Source organism: Triticum aestivum, chromosome 2B (genome assembly GCF_018294505.1).
Source record: "Triticum aestivum cultivar Chinese Spring chromosome 2B, IWGSC CS RefSeq v2.1, whole genome shotgun sequence".
Taxonomy (NCBI): domain Eukaryota; kingdom Viridiplantae; phylum Streptophyta; class Magnoliopsida; order Poales; family Poaceae; genus Triticum; species Triticum aestivum.
The window spans coordinates 492,433,082-492,440,065 of record NC_057798.1 but is presented as its reverse complement, the minus strand read 5'-3'; positions in this window follow the sequence as shown (position 1 = coordinate 492,440,065).

Sequence of the window (6,984 nt, the reverse complement as noted above, 5' to 3'; positions counted from 1 at the left end):
TGGCCTCCCCGTCTCAATGTTTTTCTTGGACGTTGACCAGGGTGATTCCTGGCATCGTGAGGTGAAATGGGTGTGTACTAGTTAAATGTGTTTCTACTGAAATACCGTAAACGGAACTAGTCCTTCGTGACTACAGAAATCCGTTGGCTGTGGTCAGTTCATCCAAACTCTGTAGAGTCTCGAATCCGTCAGTTATCTTGTACTTTCTTCAAGTACTATACTCATCTTATCTTGTCAGGTATTAGCCTCAGTGACAAAAACTCCAGTGGGATTTATGTGTGATGAATCCGGTTAAAAGATTATTCTTGTGGATGGACTGACCTTGTTATTCATTTCAAGCCCTGTCTGCGATGTTGCTCAGACGTCCGACGGTGGCATACCTGTTATTTATTTTTTGTTATAGGCCCTGTCTGTGATGTCGCTCAGACGTCCGACAAAGGCATATCTGTTATTTACATTGGTTGCAAGCCCTGTCTGTGATGTCACTTAGACGTCCGACTGTGGCATTTCTTTTAAAACCCTGTCTGTGATGTCGCTCAGACGTCCGACTGTGGTATTTCTTTTAAAGCCCTTTATGTGATGTCGCTCAGACGTCCGACTGTGGCATTTCTTTTAAAACCCTGTCTGTGATGTCGCTCAGACGTCCGACTGTGGCATTTCTTTTATAGCCCTTTATGTGATGTCGCTCAGACATCCGACTGTGGCATTTCTTTTAAAACCTTGTCTGTGATGTCGCTCAGACGTCCGACTGTGGTATTTATTTTATACCCCTTTATGTGATGTCGCTCAGACGTTCGACTGTGGCATTTCTGTTAAAACCCTGTCTGTGATGTCGCTCAGACGTCCGACTGTGGTATTTATTTTAAAGCCCTTTATGTGATGTCGCGCAGACGTCCGACTGTGGCATTTGTTTTAAGTCCTTTATGTTGTGTTGCTTAGACGCCCGACTGCGGCATGCATTTTAATTATTTACCTTTCGAGGCGTCGCTCCAGACACCCGATCGGCTTTCAGTCATTTATTTTATTCTTCATGTCCTGCAATATTATCGTTATTTTATGAGCATCATCCTTGTTCATGACGCATTCATGCATTCATTGATTATATCTTTTGTCCAAACTGTCTTGCGAGTACTCTCAAGTACTCACCTGGCTTGTTGATTTGGCCAGATGTTGATGAAGGCGATCTCATGGATGAAGAATTTGATAGCGAGTCCGACGCCTAGAGGAGTCCCAGTCAGTCCCGAGTGATCTTGTCTTGGTCATTGTATTATCCGCTTCCGCAACCCCGAATAAATTCATCGAGCCTCACCTCGACGCTCGATGTACTGCCAGTAGAAGTCAAGTTATCCACCACCACTTTTCCTCGAGCTAGTAGCATGCCATACCACCCCTGTGTCATAACCGCCCTTATGTAAGATATTGGCGAGTTTGTAATAAACTGATGAGCAGCCTCAGCTCAATCCTGTAATATATTTGATGCTACTGGTTCTCTGTTTATCAAGCTTTTGTCTACCGGAAAGTATGACTTTTCCTATATTGGGTTTAAAAGATCGGTTTTATCAATAATCATTTTATTGAAAAGCCGGCCGTGACATATGATCGGATCGGGCTCAAACCCGACCAGAGGGAAATTAATCACCCATCGATCACCCACCTTGTTGCGGTCGTTGAGGAACTGGACAAAGACACTTCCCTCCCCATATTGAAAACCAAGTATGTTCGGGTCTCCGAATCCCCTGAGCGGATACTCCCCTTCGGATGGGACATCACGCGCTCCGAATTCTGGCTCAAGCGTAGGATTGCAGGAGCCCTTGTGCCTTCCCGGACTCGAACCGGTCGCCTCGGAGACCGTTCAAGCTCCAAACACAAATGTGGGACAGGATCCAAAATTTAATCCACCCACCCATCACAATCTATATTCTCCAAGCAACTTTGGTCCTCTAGATATATACGACCTGATGTATGTGCGGCAGCAGCCTCAGGAAATGATCCACCACTTCTGGGCCAGATTCCTGCTTGTTAAAAACAGGATCGAAGACTGCACAAACAATGACGCAGTTTCGGTTTTCCATCATAACTGCACCGACGAGGGAATATTGAATGCCCTCGACCGTCGCCACATACAGAGCTTCACGGAATTATCACAAGTAGTACAAAAGTACTGTGCGATGGAAAGCACATGGAGGGCCCAGAACACTCAACTAGAGCCCGCTGCCTTGAAGCAGTGTGCGGCCCGGGCCAAACGGATACATCCTGGCGGGTCACCCGACCACCAGTCTATGGGCAGGAAAAATAAACCCTTCACGGGACATAGGTCCGTTCTTGATGAACTGCTGGACAAGCCCTGCCCGATTCACGCCACTCCGCGCAGAGTCCCAACCCATAGCCTCCGAGCATGCTGGGTACTCCGACAAGTAGCAAAAAGTGGAGAGGCCATCCTCAGCACAACTCTAGAGAAATACTCTTCGGAGAGGGACAACTTCAACGTCCTAACAATCTTCGAGACCTTCTCTTCAAACAATCGGCGCAAACGGGCGCTCCGCGACCTTGCTGAAGTCCACCAAGTTACCGCACTGAGCCCATGGAACGATGCGACAATAACATTTACGGCCAAAGACGAACCAAAGGCTCGGTCAGTCCGAGCACCCACAGCCTGATATGTCTCCAATGTATCTATAATTTTTTATTGTTCCATGCTATTATATTATCTGTTTTGGATGTTTAATAGGCTTTAATATGCTCTTTTATATTATTTTTGGGACTAACCTATTAACCGGAGGCCCAATACCAGTTTTTGGTTTTTTGCCTATTTTAGAGTTTTGCAGAAAAGGAATATCAAACGGAGTCCAAACGGAATGAAACCTTTGCGAGGATCTTTCTTGGACCAAAAGCAATCCAGAAGACTTGGAGTTGAATTCTGGGACTCTACGAGGAGACCACGAGGCAGGAGGGCGCGCCCCCAACCCTCGTGGGCCCCTCGTAGCTCCACTCAACGTACTTCTTTCACCTATATATACTCTTATACCCTAGAAACATCAGGGGGAGCCAATGAACCATTTTTCCACCGCCGCAACCTTCTGTACCCGTGAGATCCCATCTTGGGGCCTTTTTTGGCGATCTGACGGAGGGGGAATCGATCACGGAGGGCTTCTACATCAACACCGTTGCCTCTCTGATGAAGCATGAGTAGTTTACCACAGAAGTTCATGTCCATAGTTATTAGCTAGATGGCTTTGATACGTCTCAAACGTATCTATAATTTTTTATTGTTCCATGCTATTATATTACCCGTTTTGGATGTTTATGGGCTTTACTCTACACTTTTATATCATTTTGGGGACTAACCTACTAACCAGAGGCCCAACCCGAATTGCTTTTTTTTTGCCTATTTCAGTGTCTCGAAAGAAAGGAATATCAAACGGAGTCCAAATGGAATGAAACCTTTGGGAGCAATCTTTTTGGAACAAACGCACTCCAGGGGACTTGGAGTGGACGTCAAGCAATGAGCGAGGTGGCCATGAGGGTGCCCGGCGTGCCCCCCACCCTCATGGGCCCCTCGAGCGTCCACCGACCTACTTCCTCCTATATATACCCACGTACCCCGAAAACATCCAAGAGCACCATGAAAAACTATTTCCACTGCCGCAACCTTCTGTATCCGTGAGATCCCATCTTGGAGGCTTCGTCGGCGCTCCATCGGAGGGGGAATCTACTGTCGGTGTCAAAACTGGCGGATCTCGGGTAGGGGGTCCGGATCTGTGCGTCTTAGGCTAATGGTAACAGGAGGCAAGCAACACAATGTTTACCCAGGTTCGGGCCCTCTTGATGGAGGTAAAACCCTACTTCCTGCTTGATTGATATTGATGATATGGGTATTACAAGAGTTGATCTACTACGAGATTGTAGAGGCTAAACCCTAGTAGCTAGCCTATGATGATTATGATTGTGATCGTCCCTCTAAGGAGTAAACCCTCTGGTTTATATAGACACCGGAGGGGGCTAGGGTTTACATGGAGTTGGTTATAGAGAAGGAAATACAATATCCGGATTGCCAAGCTTGTCTTCCACGCAAAGGAGAGTCCCATCCGGACACGGGACGGAGTCTTGAGTCTTGTATCTGTCGGGGAAACTGATCCACGAACACCTATGGGACCGGCGGACCGAGCCCCTTCCGGTTCGGCGGGGGGCGGAGGTCGCACGAAGAGCAGATCGAGGCGAACCACACGAGCAGTTTACCCAGCTTCGGAGCTCTCCGGAGAGATAATACTCCTACTGCTACTTGTATGATTGTATTGCGTTCTTGCTCAAGAGAGCTAAGTGTTTTCCTGGCTTCGAAATGATCCGAACCAGCCGACCCCCCTCTACGTTGCGCATGGGCCTCCTTTTATATGCTTAAGGGGTCACCGATAGGTGGCAATGCAGAGAAGGGTAAAAATGTAAAAAGAGAGGTGGTTGGTACAGCTACTTGTACAGTGCTCTCTACCTAACCCTGACGGCAGGGGACAAGGGCATTAAGTGCCCGTCTGTGTCGCCTAAACAATGTAGAAAAGGACCGTCAGGGGCGCCACCGCCTGCCACGATGGCGATCTTGTCAGCATCGCATGCCACCGCTTACCGCTGGCTGCACAGCCTTCCGCCACGCGTGCCTGGAAAGGCCCCCAGGGCGACACGTTGGTGGATGCGCTGGAGCGTGGGCACAGAGTGGCCGCTTGCTGCGGCAAGCGTCTTTCCGCGGCCGTGGTCTTGTCGCGCCCGGAAGCTTGTCGCTCACCGGGCCTTGCCGGGACGCGTGGTGCGTCGTGGCAATTTCCTTGATATGCCGTGGTTGGCCTTCCCGGCAAGCTCCTCTTGCCGGGGCCTTGTCTTCTTTACTTGAGTACTTTGTTCTTGAATGGCTCCAAAGGAGCCACGGACTATCTTGGCGGTCGTCCGGCAAGCCTTGCCGCGGGGTGCTGCCACTGCCCGTGCACAAGTTCGGGATACTTGGGTACCCCTATTCTAGTACACCGATAGGAGCCCCCGGGCCTGGGCCACACACGGTGCCGAGCGCTGTTGGGCCAGGCCCAAAAGAGGGCACGGGCACGCGCGTCCCGGGTAAAGCCGAATCTCACTCCGTATCCACCGCGCCCTCCCCCAACGGCACGCGTTGAATGCGGCATCGTGGGAGAGATTGTGGGGGGTTTCTTTATTCGGAAGGGCGAAACGTCCGCCCCCTCCCTCTTTATAAGCAGGGGAAACAGGGGCAGTTCGCCCATCTCGCCGTTTGTTGCTTCAACTCCAAAAATCTCCGCTGCAGAGAGCAGTGCTCCGCCCCCCGTCGCCACTGGCACCACCAACGCCGTCGACCTCCCCCGCCACCTCCACCATGGCTCCGAAAGCCGACAAGGGAAAGGGCGTGAAATCGGCCGAGGCGCAGCGGCTCGCAGCACTGCGGAAGGAGCGGGCCATCTTCCCCCCTCAGCTCGGCGCCAAGGAGCTGAGGGAGTACTACTACCTCTTCTGGTCGACGGAGACGCGAGCGCATCCGCGCACGAGGGTACTCCCGGCCACCGCTTCGGAGCTGGCTCCAAACGGGTACCCTTTCTTCGCGCTATTCTTCTATTGCAGGCTCTGTCCGACCTTCTCGGAGTTCTTCTGCGACATTATGAACACATACGGGCTCCGCCTCCTTGATTTCACCCCCAATGCCGTTCTGACCATGGCGCCCAAACGTAGCCCTCTTCCGCCACTTCTTCATGCCCCGAGTCAAGAGAGGAGAGCCCCTTGCCGGAGGAATCGCCTGGATCTCGAGAGTCGGCAAGAAAGAAGCCTATCTGGAGGGATAGCTTCGCAGCAAATGGGAGGAGTGGAGAGCGGAGTGGTGCTGGATCGTCGAGGAGAACCCGCAGCCGTTCACTGCCGTGCGCCAAGCCCCAATAGTACGCGGCAACGATTGGAGCAACATGGCCCCGGAAGACGACAGGCTGAAGATCGCAGTCACCTGAATCCTTCGCCTCAGGCTTGTCGGGCTCACTGTAGGCGCTGTCGGCGCAGATTTCCTTCGTTGCCGCATCGCCCCCCTGCAGGAGAGAGGGAGACCCGCCTGGGAGTTTAAGAACTCGGCGGACATCATGAGGCTGCGCCCGGGCCTCAACTTGTCTGATTGTATTGTGTTCTTGCTCAAGAGAGCTAAGTGTTTTCCTGGCTTCGAAATGATCCGAACCAGCCGACCCTCCTCTACGTTGCGCATGGGCCTTCTTTTATATGCTTAAGGGGTCACCGACAGGTGGCAATGCAGAGAAGGGTAAAAATGTAAAAAGAGAGGTGGTTGGTACAGCTACTTGTATAGTGCTCTCTACCTAACCCTGACGGCAGGGGACAAGGGCATTAAATGCCCGTCTATGTCGCCTAAACAGTGTAGAAAAGGACCGTCAGGGGCGCCACCGCCTGCCACGATGGCGATCTTGTCAGCATCGCATGCCACTGCTTACCGCTGGCTGCACAGCCTTCCGCCACGCGTGCCTGGAAAGGCCCCCAGGGCGACACGTTGGTGGATGCGCTGGAGCGTGGGCACAGAGTGGCCGCTTGCCTCGGCAAGCGTCTTGCCGCGGTCGTGGTCTTGTCGCGCCCGGAAGCTTGTCGCTCACCGGGCCTTGCCGTGACGCGTGGTGCGTCGCGGAAATTTCCTTGATATGCCATGGTTGGCCTTCCCGGCAAGCTCCTCTTGCCGGGGCCTTGTCTTCTTTACTTGAGTACTTTGTTCTTGAATGGCCCCAAAGGAGCCACGGAGTATCTTGGCGGTCGTCCGGCAAGCCTTGCCACGGGGTGCTGCCACTGCCCGTGCACAAGTTCGGGATACTAGGGTACCCCTATTCTAGTACACCGACAGGAGCCCCCGGGCCTGGGCCACACACGGTGCCGAGCACTGTTGGGCCAGGCCCAAAACAGGGCACGGGCAGGCGCGGCCCGGGTAAAGCCGAATCTCACTCCGTATCCACCGCGCCC